Here is a 12,883-nt window from a genome sequence, read left to right as displayed (position 1 = left end):
TGGAGGCCTTAATCTCAAAATGACGTTACTTAGGCTTTTCAGCCTAGGCTAGAGCCTTGACACGCCACCTGGGGTCCCAGGGCCAGCAGTGTCGACCTCACTTGGGGGGAGGGCTGTTAGTGACGCAACATGCCAGGGCCCCACCCTGAGCGTACTGATCTGAGATCAGGGTTTCCACCTCCAGGTGATTCTGACGCACACCTGAGTTTGAGAACCCTGTTCTAAAAGAGCACAGGTTGGCTCTCAGGTCCCGCCCACCCTCATGAAGCAGAGCGTGCCTTTCACTGAGCTCTTCAAGGGAGTCGTGTGCATACTGCATTTAGAACCAGACCTCATGTATCCTGCATGCTCCTCCCGAGTCCTTCTAGGTATCTGGGGGGTGATGGTGAACAAAGTGAACATGGTGAACAAGCCCGGGCTCTCGCTGAGCCTACACTCTAAAGGACTTTCCCCAAACTGGCGGAAAAATGGAAAAACAAAACAAAACAAAACAAAACAACAACAACAAAAAAAGAACAAACACAAAACCCGATAAAAGAGGTTTAGAGTAATGCCAGTGCTCAGCATAAGATAATACAGCATGAGAGAGAGAGGGAGAGAGTGGGAGGTAGTGATGTGCGGGTGGAATGGTCAGGCTGCTCTGAGGAGGGCGCACTTGAATGAAATCTGAGGACAAGAGGCAGCCTGGTTGATCCAAGGGGCCATCACCGGAAGGCCTGGCCCCAGGTTGCTGGGCCCCTGCAGGGTTTCTGACTCCGTAAGTCTGGGGTAGGGCCCTGGCCCAGCACGCTGCGTTGCCAACAAGCTCCCGGCAGGTGCTCTTGTTGCTGGCTGGGGACCTATTTTGAAAACCTTTGGCCTCGGAGCAGCTGGGTGGCTCAGCTGGTTAAGCCTCTGACTCTTGATCTCACCTTAGGTCACGGTCTCATGGTTCTTGGGATCAAGTCCTGAGTCATAGAGCTCTGCACTGACAACATTAATAAAGAGAGACAGAAAACCTTTGGCTTACAGAGAACATTCCAGAAAGAGGGCACTGCATTTGTTAAGGCCCGGGGTGACAGCAGGGAAAGGTGGATTTGAATGCAGCGTGTGGGTGCAGCTGAAGGGCAGGTGGGGCGATGAGCAAAGGAGGGGCCCAGTCTAACGCCCCGCCCCATAGTTGCCATGGTGATGGTGACGCTGGTTATACACCAGGAAGACCTGGGTGGGAGCGGTTTGTGGGTGGGGAGGAGGACTGTTCTTTTTCACCATGTCATCATGCTTTACAATGAGAGTGAGAAGTTTCCGTGAGGATGTCAAGTTGGCAGGGGGTACGTGAATCTGAAACTCAGGGAAGTAGTCAGGACTGAGGACATAATTTGGGGGGTCATTGACAGAAAGGTGCTATTCGATTGAAATCGCCAAATTGGCTTGGGTTTCCCAAGGGACTGTTAATGCTCCTGGGTGGGCATGTCGCAATTCCCAGATTCCCAGTCTCCTCCCAGTACTCTTGAGCTCTGCCTGGGTCTGGAAGCTTCCTCCTGAGGTGAGCCTGGCCTATCCCACCAACCCTGCTAGGAAAGAAGAAATCCCAGAAACCAGCACCCCCTTTCTATCTGCTGCTGGGCTGGCCTCCAAAGCCAGCAACCTCTCCCTGCGTCCCCATCACTTTTCTTAACCTCCCGTACTTGCTGAATCGGGGTTGTGGCTTGCTGAGTTTGAAACCTTGGCTCTTTGGCCTCTGAGCCCTAGCCTCGCCCTGTCTCGGGGCCCCACTGAGCTTTGGGCCACAGGCAACCCTTCTCTTTGGCACCACCGTGGTTGCCCTGTTTCTGCAAATTGCAACACGAGGGGCTGTCTGATCGCCCAGTTAACTGCTTTCCAGCCTTTTCTAAAGTAGTTTAAATCCTCAAGCTTTGTAAGCGGATGGGCCATTTTCAAACCTAAGTTTGAAACTTGGTTTTCTTTTTCCTTTCCTTTTCTTTTTTTCTTTTTACATCCAATTGGAGGTGTTGGCAGTTCTTTTGAGAACCATTCTGTGATCGCGCTTGTTTCTTTGGTCTGAATGTGACATCCCTTAGGATCCATTTAGCTGTTGGAGCCACATTAAGATTGATGAGCCGTGAGTTCCATTTGCTGACCTTCTCTGGCACACCAGACTCTGAGAATTACATGATAATGCCCACTATGCTGAAATATTCATTTGGAAGATTTGTGTTCCTGTCTTCCTGCAGAAGCACCTTGGGTCTGATTTCACGTTCCAGCTTATCCTATTAATAAGCTCTGCTCAATTCATCATAATCTGCTACAGACAGTTCCAAATTTGAATGATGTCACCTGGGTGAGTCCAGGCTTAATGGAATGCCCAGTTGGTCAATACATTGGTTCTGCACAGCCTCAATGAAAGTAAACTTGAAGTCAGGTCTAAACGAGCAAATTAAGCCTGCAATGAACATTTTAAAGACCAAGCTGGTTTTGGTTGGTTGTACATAATAAAGCTGGTTATCTCAGTTTGCAGGCTAATCCCGAAGAATGTCAGTGTTGTGGCAGTGGTAATATGTTTCTCAGGTGTTGAGAAATAGTAGGCAGTATTAAACTGCTAAATAATATCTTTGTGGACTAAAAAAGCAGATCCTGTTTTCAAAGCACCTTGGTAACTATTCTCTGGAAATAAGTGGTACATTGAGAGAAGTTTATTGTATGTTAAGCAGAGGAAATATCCTATAGAATTTGGCAGGGACAGTGGCACCTTAAATATTTTTAGACTACTTATGATAAAATTAGTAGCTGTCTTGCATAGGAAAAAGACCGTGTTGTGATTTTAATGGAAACATAAGTTAAAGTTTACTGAGACACTGATATTACCTTTTCTGCTCAAGATTCCTTTCCAAGATAGTACTTTCCTTCTCTTTCAGAGCCCAGAAACAACTCATTGGTTTTTACCCTCCTCACTTTAACTCCTATTCATTGAATGACTGCTGTGCAGTAGGCTAGTATGAGTCTTGGGGGTTACCTGTCAACAAGAAATTAAGAATTTGATGGTGAAAACTATCGTGTAATTAATGCAGTAAGATTAGTATAGGGGCACCTTGCATGGACCTGAAGCCTGGAGGGCTCTGGGGCGATGATAACTCCTTGAAGCTGAAACCTTAAAAAAGTCAGGGCTAAAGTGAGCCCAGAGACACAGGTAGATGGGTTGAGCTGAGACGAGCTGAGAAATTCCTTATTGGTTGGTTCCTTCCACGTCAAACTTGGATGTAGATTTTATCTTCCAGGCAAAGGCTAGCCATTGAAAGTGTTAGAGCAGAGATATAACAGTCACCAAATTTTGCACTTCAAAAATCTTTCTGGAAGTAGTTAGGAAGATGGATTAGGAGGAATGGAGGGTGGGAAGCCTAACAGAGGAGGGCCTGGCAGATCAGGCAGGAGACAGTGAAGCTCTGGGGTAAGGCAGCGGTGAGGGGTACAGAAGAGAGGTTGAGTCAAGAGTCACAAGCAGGGAGAGTGCAGTGGGCACCTGGAGGGAAGTGTGAATCTGTGTGAGGAGCCTCACCACTGGGAAACGAGTTGGGATTGAGAAGCGGTTGGGGATGGAGATATGGTCTGAGGAAGCCACTATGTGGAGTGGCCACTTAACCTATGGATGAGGATATGGGCTCTCCCCCGGAGGAGCGTTTAGAGCGGGGAAGAGGAGCAGCAATTAACCCAGGGATAAGGAGGGACTGACAGCAATGCTAAGAGCTGCAGACAGGAGAAAAAAGATACTGCCTAAAGTGACACTCGGGAGTCAGCTTCCTCTGCATTATCTTATTTATTTCTTGCAATTTCCCTGGGAAGCAGGGATGTCCCCAATCGATGGAGAGGAAGTGGGGTCAGAGGGAGAGGTGGACGGTCTCTGGGAAGAGTGCCAGGAACACCTTGAAAGCCAGTGCCGCTCTTCATGAGAAGGGTGGGATCTAGTTCTTCTCCCTCCAGTGGGGCTCCTCTAAGGGACTTGATTATCAGAATGCAGCAGGCGTGATGTCAGAAGGCTCCGGAGACCAGGTCATAAGAGGCCAGGCAGCATCTGCTTGAGTTTCCAGGAATGTTCCCTCTGAGACTGGAGCCCACACCATGTGGAGAAATCTCACAGAGGTCCACACAGAGATGCTCCCGTGATGGCCCAGTGAGCTCTTGGGCCAGAACCAACATCATCAGCAGACATGAACGTCGCTTTGGGGTCCTTGTTCTCTTGCTTCTGTTCTGAGCTGTTTCATCCATGTCCCGGCCCTACTCAAGCACGTTCACCCTCCTACGAAACTTGTGATTGTGCCCATAGCATATTTGTCATGCACAAATATTTTCTTAAATATCCAGAACAAAAATTATCTCATGGATAGACTCTAAAAGGGTGAAAAAAATCCATTAGGCTTTACTTTTTTCCCTCCAGGGGTGAATTAGGAAATAGAAGTTAGGAAATAGAAGAGCCCTTATGATCCCTATGACATTCCAGGTTGTTTCTGAGTCTTGCATGGGTCTACTCAGGCCGCTGTAAACAAGTGTGCAGACCACGAGGCTTAGACCACAGACATTTATTGTCTCACTGTCCTGGAGGCCAGGAGTCTGAGACCAAGTGTCACAGCATTGGTTCCTTCTAGGGTGGTGAGGAAAAATCTGTTCTCTGCCTCTTGTCCAGTTTCTAGTGATTTCTGGCCACCCTGGATGTTCCTTCTCTTGTAGATGTACCACCCCGATCTCTGCCTTCATGTTCACACGGTATTCTCCCTGTGTGTATGTGTGTGTGTGTGTGTGTTCATATTTTCTCTTTTTATGAGGACACCAGTGACTGCATTAGGCTCCATCTTGATGACCTTATCTTAGCTAATTATATCTGCAACAACACTATTTCGTTTAAAAAAGATTTTTTTTAACGTTTTATTTATTCTTGAGTGAGAGAGACAGAGCATGAGCAGAGAGGAGCAGAATGAGAGAGGGACACAGAATCCGAAGCAGGCTCTAGGCTCTGAGCTGTCAGCACAGAGCCTGATGCAGGGCTCAAACTCACAAGCCATGAGATCATGACCTGAGCTGAAGTGGGACGCTTAACTGACTGAGCCATCCAGGTGCCCCCAACCGTATTTCCAAATAAGGTCGCATTCTGATGAACTGGGGGTTAGGACACCGACATATGCATTTTGGGAAGACACAATGCAGCCCATGACAAACAGCATGGACTAAGTATGCCTTATGGGAAGTCTTTCCCTGGAGATTCCCCAGAGCCACCTATGCCATCTTCAGTGTGCCGGAACTGGGGTCAAGGAGTAGGTTGCAGTCACTGAAAATGGCCCCAGGTTACCTGGGGAGACAGAGATACTATTACAGAATCGTAGCAAATGTAGCAACTGGGACAAGAGAGAAGGAGCTCAGTACCTTGCATGGAGAAGGGAGTAAGACCCCCTAGGGAGAGGCACCAGGAGGGGGAATTTGTCTGCTGCAGAACAGACGACATTTGAAAGGAGCCAGTCACCTGTGCAAGAGCCAGGAGCGGCAGGGCCTGTGGGTGGAAAGTAAGATGCACCGCGGAGCCCAAAGCAGGCGCTAGTGTCTGGAGGGCTGGGTGGCCGCATCTTACCCAGAGATGGGGGTTTGGATGTGAATGTCAGTGAAAGAATATCCAGTGTGTGTGTGCATTTTTTTCCTTCTCTTTTTAAGTATCATGCCTTTTTTGGTCGTTAAAGCACTGTCACCTGTATATATCTGCCTTTGATCCTGAAGAAGACCTAGCTGTGGTTTCTCTTGTGCACATGGGGCTGATTTTGACCTCTGCCATGAAGTTGGAAACGGGACTGAGGACCAGGTTTCTGAGTGGGGCCGGAGTAGAGGATATGTGTCTCTCTGCACATCACACTCCTTCCTTCTTGCGGGTGCCTGCCGACCAGGGGCATAGGTTGCCACCCCTGCCTGCAGCTCACCTTCCCCAGCAGCGCCAAGGACCGCGAGGGAACACGGTGCGCTTGAGCTCTGCTCGACACTCTGACACCGCCTTGTGACTTAATAGCTCACAGCAATCTCTGGAGCGAGGCGATGGGACTTGCTCGAGGTTACACAGGTGTGTGGCTGTGTAGCAGTCCCACCCTGATAGTCCCCCTCCTTGGGCGTTTTCCCTTACCTGCTCAAGGTCATGGTGCCCACCTATTCCATATCCACATCAGTGACTCCTATGCTACTGCCTCGGAGCACCTGTGCGAAGCCTTCGTTCCGCTGCCCACAGCTTGCAACTCCAAGTGCATTTCTGCAACTCCTTGTGAATGGTGCGTCCCATTCATTCGGAAGAAGCTGAGCCTATTTTGTTCACCGCTGTGATCTCCTGGAGCAGCACAGACCTCAACACACAGTGGGGCTATTCGTGGGATGAATGAAGCCAGAGCTGCCCTCTGAGCGCTCTGCTTGACTACTTTCCATCCCACTGTGGGTTGTCCTTGCTGCCGCCTTCCCTCTTCCCATGCCTGTTGCTTCCCATGCATGTTCCCACACAATGAAGTATGTTAGAGTGATGTGTGCTGGTCATTTAGCCTGAGCACATTTGTTGAGCATTATTTTCAGATGCACATAGAAAAGTCATTAGCCGTTTCTCTCTAATGACAGCCCGGGGCCCAGGGGTCCAGACATGCCAAGACTCTGTGATGTTAAGGCAAAGTAGAGCCAGACCCCGGGTTTTCTGCTTCTAACTCCGGAGTCTTTGAGGTTTCCATGGAAACAGATGCTGGCTTGACAAAAAACATGGTGCACTAATTTTTTTTTTTTTCAAATGGGAAAGATCACTGAGCCCTGGCCTTGACAATTTGATTGGTAAAGACCTAAGAGGTTGCTGGCAGTCAGGTGAAGGACCAACCTCTATTCTTTTGGTGCGAGCCTCCTTGGCAGTTCCAACTTGTTACCAGAATTGCTTGTGGCCACCCTTGTTTCCAAAAGGTAACGCCAGGCAAATACATGCAGTCTATTCAGTGGGCTCCTTTGGCAAACTGTTTTCTCCTTGCTGGCTGTTGGCTCATTTTTTAAAATTTAATTCTTTCTTGGTTTCCTCCCTTCCTTCCTTCCTTCCCTACCTCCCTTCCTCCCTCCCTCCTTCCTTCCCTCCTTCCTTCCTTCCTTCCTTCCTTCTTTCCCTCCCTCCCTCCCTCCCCCCCTCCCTCCCTCCCTCCCTCCTTCCTCCCTCCCTCCCTCCCTTCCTTCCTTCCTTCCTTCCTATCTTCCTTCCTCCTTCCCTCATTCTCTCCTTCTTTCTTCCCATTTTCTTTCCTTTCCTCCCCTCCCCCCTTTCTTTCCCTTTCCTTTCTGTAGACTCCCCCTGCCCCCCAGACTCAAAGATTTGGAAGATCTCTGAATGTTTCCTGTCTTCCATCTCTCTTACCCATTCTCCACCATTGATGCTTCTCTTGAGCACGTCTATCAGGTGCTGTAGCCCCTGCTGGAGATGGTGCACAACACATTAGATCAGAGTGAACTTGTCTGAAGATTTGAAATGCCTTTCTAATGTTGAGTGATATTTTCTTCCCATAAAGAAGTTATTTAATTTTCTCTATGCATGAAACATATATAGCTTGCTATTATGTCCCATGTTGAATCTACTGTCTTCTTTCCCCAGTGGACTCAGACTCCCAGAGAACCGGAGATAGGGGGCACTGTGTGGTTATTGCCACGGAATGGTGATGTGTTAGAAATATGGCCAAAGACTGATAGAAGATGTAGATGTTCTTTAACTGTGAAGGAAACTCAGGGAAATAGCTGGGTAAAGCGGCAAGTAGCACAGAATGTTCCCAGTGGAGGCACTGCTTCTGGTTCCCTGGAGGTTCCCCTGGAGTGGGTGACAGGAGTTGTTCAGGTCCATGCAGTACTCCATCAGATTCTTCATCACAGCGGAGGCCTTGGTGAAGTCTGCACCTCCTGGCTTATCTTTCTTCTTGTCGTAGTGGAGTCTCTAACATATGTTTGTTCACAAGCAAATAACAAGTAACAAAACCAAGAGTCTATTTCTGCAACAGCACTGTAGGTATTATACTATCCACCCGATTATAACACCTTAACTTAGCCTAGGAGGAAACTGGCTCAGAGAGACAGATGGCTTGCCCAAGGTCAAGAGTAGAGTAGTTCAACCCTTCAGACTCTCATCTAGACCTTCCTGTGCTGTGATCTCAGGCTTCTCCCCTCTGTCTGGGCTGCTCCACTCCTGCCCATTAGTCAACACCACTCTGCAAGTGCGGCCTTCTGATCGCGATGCAGAAGAGCTGGGCCAGCTCCCCGAATCCCAGGATAGCTCTCTGCCCAATGCAGGTGCTTTATTGAAAGCTGCCTTACGATTTTGCATCACGCTGAATTCATAGATCATTATTGTTTTGGTGAAAGGACTAATACTGGCTTTTAATATTAAACTGAGCCCTTACTCAAGATACAGTCTGGAATTGGAAAGCAAGTACAGCTTCCTGATTCTTCCTAAATTCTCTCAATTTGTTGTTCCTGCTCAAATGGACTTGCACTCAAATGCCAGCATGATATAATTGATGGAGTAAAATAGTATTAAATACATGAGTTAAGGAAAAGAATATTAGGTGCTGTGCAAATTGGATTATCTTGAAAATTGTCTTGCTTCTTACAAATAGATAATCTAAAACAGCATACCTTTTACTATAAATAAGCAACTTACATATGGATGATGAATTAAAAGCTACAGATTAGAACAAACGTAGAAAGTAGAATATTCAGTATATGTCAGGGATAAGTTCAAGGCTAAAAAGAAGGGAAGTGACTGCCATTTCTAAGGTTTTCCTAGTCTTTAACTTTAACTAGCTATGTGACATTGTCTCAGTCAATTCCTATTTTCTAGATTTTGGCATTCTCATCTAAGACCAAGAGCCAAGTCTTTGCTGAATTATACCAAACACCTTCCTAGCTACAACATTCTGTTTGGTTAAGGGAGAATGCATACAAATGGGGTGATAATTAGCTGGGGTTGGGGAGCTAGTACTTCAAAACTTGGTAAGTACCTTATTGGACCAAACTGGAGTCATGCTGTTGCAGTTTCACTTCAGAAAGCAGGGTTGATTTTTTTTTGTTGTTGGAATGAAAAACAACTTTCTGTATCTGTTAAAGAGGAGGATGTCCCTGTGTGCCCTTCACCCTTTCCACACACCCACGAGCTGTGTTGTGAAGGCAGAGCTCTGCAAAGTCAGCTTCACAAGGGTTAACAGATGTCAGTTTTCATATCGTGCTACTTATGAGGCATTTCATATCAGCAAGACTCTAAATTATGTTAAAAAAAAAAACACTCTCCTTGACATTATCTAGGGCTGCAGAGCACTTTCTTATTTTATCTCCACAGACCAGGGAGAGGTTCCTATTTTGAATTATGTCCCCATCTTAAAGAGCAGCACTTTCACCCAAAGGATAAATGAAAAGAGAAGAACGAGTCACCCATATTTTCACTGTGTTGACTCGATTCAAACACAGCCAATAAGATCCAAAGAACTGTGGAATGAAGAGGGGGTTCAGATATTGTTCGTGATATATCCTAAACCAAATAATAATGAAAAACAACAGCCAAGTAAGATGCCAATACTTTGGGGATTCAAAGTTTTTAAAAATAATCAAATGTTAGCCTATATCAGCTAGTCAAATATTGTTTCTCAGATAGCTTTTGTTGTTTAAAAGCTTTTTAAAGTTTATTTATTTATTTATTTTAGAGGGAGAGAGAGCGAGCAGGGAAGGGACATAGAATCTCAAGCAGGCTTTGCTCTGTCAACATGCAGCCTGAAATGGGGCTCACAAACTATAAGAATATGACTTGAGCCAAAACCAAGAGTTGGACACTTAACCTACTGAGCCACCCAGGTGTCCCTAAGCTAGCTTTTAAAAGATAGAAGCTCATTGAATAGAAGCAGATGATGTGACAGAGAGGACACAGGCTTCCTACATGTTTTAAATGTGTATAGCAGTTAAAAGTTTTGAAACCCTCTCAAGAATATGTATCATGGTTTCCTGAACTGGCCGGCAGGTATATTGGTCATGTTTCTAGCTTCTGTATAGTCGGTGCTTTAACATCTACCCTGCGCATAAACACCCGACACACCTCGTTCTGGACAACCCAATAATATGCCTGAGTCACTTGGCCTCTTGTTTCCTTCTCCGTGCCTCCCCCCTTTCCCCCCCAGGAAGAGTTCTATACCAGGGGTACGTTTTTCAAATACAAACCAAACCAATCCAGAGTCTACATCGCCAACAACCTCTCTTACTGGGCTCTCACACTCCAGGCCACTATATATTGGCCCTAATCACCCCAGAGGTGGATATCAGACAATGAAGACAGGCCCCTGTGCCCCAACATCTAATGAAACTATTCAAACTAGACAACCCTAAGCCTGCCATGCCTGTCTCTTCCTGTGGAAACTTCAGGAAATGTTCTTGTACACGGTTTCTCCCTCTGCTTGAGGACCGACCCTGGAGATTCCCTCATGGACTTCCATGGCACAATATGTGTTCTCCATCTTGGAATCTGTGAATTAATTAACTATCTTTTCTATGTCAATTGCCACCTGATCTGTTGGCCTGCCAACACCTAACTAATAATAAAACCTATCAAAACACACGATAAGTAGTCTAAAAGAAGCTGAGGGTCCAATGCTTACATAGTGCAGAATTATCTCTAACATTCTGGCACAGGTTTTACTATCTATTAGCCCTGGGCTTGTCCCTGCATGATACTCTAGTGAGATGCATGGAATGTGGAACGAGGAAAAGAAACCTAGTTTCAGGTCCACGGAAGTGCTTCAGACTTTGTTCAGACTCTTTTTTGCTTACCTACCTTGCTTGGGCGTTTCCAGTCCTTCATCTGGACGTTTCCAATAACTACAGTTTAAAGCCCTGGTGTTTCAGAGAAAGTGTCACCTTACCTCATTTCCCAGTTATAAAGAAAACCCCCACCCCTGCCCTGCTGTGTGTGACTGCCACGACATTGAAGGTGCTTGACGTCCACGTCACTTCCCACAAACTGGGGCCATGTTTGTCTGTTCCACAGACGTGTTCCCAAGCTCAGTGTAATGTCTCACACAGGGTTGGTGCTGGCTCAATATTAGTTGAACAAATAAATGAGTGAATCATTCAACTATTAAATCAGGCTGTCTCAAATCCATCCCAAAGTTTATATCGATTGGGTACAAAGAGCGTCATAAGTTTCTATGGTAGACAGAATAACGGTGCCCCCAGAGAATATCCCCGTTCAAATTCCCGAACCTTTGAACGTTACCTTATATGGCAAAAGAGATATGATTTTGCTTTGCAGATATGATTATTGGAGAGGGGGAGATTATCCTGCATTATTTGGGAGCACTAAATCTTATCACAGGTGTGTGTAAAAGAGAGACGGAGAGAGGTGACACCACAGCAGAGGGGTGGGGGGCAATGTGACTAAGGAGGGAGAGGTGGGAGCTATGTGGCCAAACCATGGAACACTGAGAAAGCTGGAAGAGGCAAAGATAGATTTCCCCCTACAACCTCCCGAGGGAGCACCCACCAGCTGACACTTTGGTTTCAGATTCTCAAAATCTGTGACACAATATATTTCTGTTTTTTTTAAGACCCTAACCTTATCATATTTTGTTACAGCAGGTTCAGGAAACGATAGAGCTAGTGAGGGAAACTGTTGGGTGTTTCTCTCTGGAGAATTCTAAAAATGGAAGCTGTGCAGTCTTATTCTTGAGTGGTCAGTTGAAAGGAACCAGCTTTGTTGGTCTCTAGGTTTCCCTTTCCAAGAACTTTCCTTTGATTCTGAGGGAAGCATGGTTACTAGGCTTCATTTTCCTTCCTCATGTAAATAACTTTGATGAGCGTACATGTAAGGCATGGAAGGGGACAAATATACATAACAGGCCTAGAACTCTTGAAGATTTAGGATACGTTAGCTCCTACCATTATTACGCCATTCCAATACTTGCCAATCTATCATTTAGATATAAGGGAAGAAATTCTTTGAGATACATCTTTGATCATCACATGGCAATTATATTTAGTTACCTACTAAGTTAGTACTGGAAAAGATGATTCGAGAAAAATTGTTGAGAGGTGCCTGGGTGTCTCAGCCAGTTAAGTGTCCGACTTCAGCTCAGGTCAGGATCTTGCAGTTTGTGAGTTTAAGCCCCGCGCCGGGCTCTGTGCTGACAGCTGAGAGCCTGGAGCCTGCTTCAGATTCTGTGTCTCCCTCTCTCTCATGCTCTGTCTTTCTTTCTTCTCAAAAATAAATAATGCAAAACATTAAAAAATTGTTGAATCTAGCGGGATGATCTTTGAAGTTCAAGTATGTAAAGTGGATTTCTAATAAAACCTTATCCAATCTCAGTGAAGATGTTAACATTTTGTTTTATATAGTATTTTCCTGCTTTTTTAATCAATTAATTTATGAAGACACCATTGATGCCTGTCGTCATTGTTGTTCTGTTTAAGTGTTTATTTAAATTCCAGGTGGTTAACATTCAGTGTAATGTTAAGTTTCAGATATACAGTATATGACTCCACACTTCCATACCACACCCAGCGCTCATGATGACAAGTGCACTCCTTAGTCGTTGTTGTTTTTTAAACAATCCAAATAAGATGAGCAGAAGCTTATAAAATCTTAATAAAAAACTGATCCTAAACGTGAAATACACTTAGGGAAAGAGTAGCAGTATATCTTATCTAATCACTTGGGTATGAAATGTTAGAATTCTTGGAGTTAGATTCACAAACATGTCCAAATCATATCCTGTATTTTCTTGTCTCCTAGGCAACTGCTAGAGTACCTTTGAATTTTCTTTAAAAAAGAAAATCAATGTCTTATATAACAAACTGACAGTCAACAAGACAGAACATATGATTGCTTTTCCATTTTAAATAACAC

This window comes from Hyaena hyaena, unplaced genomic scaffold (genome assembly GCF_003009895.1).
Source record: "Hyaena hyaena isolate Hyena2069 unplaced genomic scaffold, ASM300989v1 scaffold_1127, whole genome shotgun sequence".
Taxonomy (NCBI): Eukaryota; Metazoa; Chordata; class Mammalia; order Carnivora; family Hyaenidae; genus Hyaena; species Hyaena hyaena.
Note: the sequence above shows the minus strand (reverse complement) of the source record.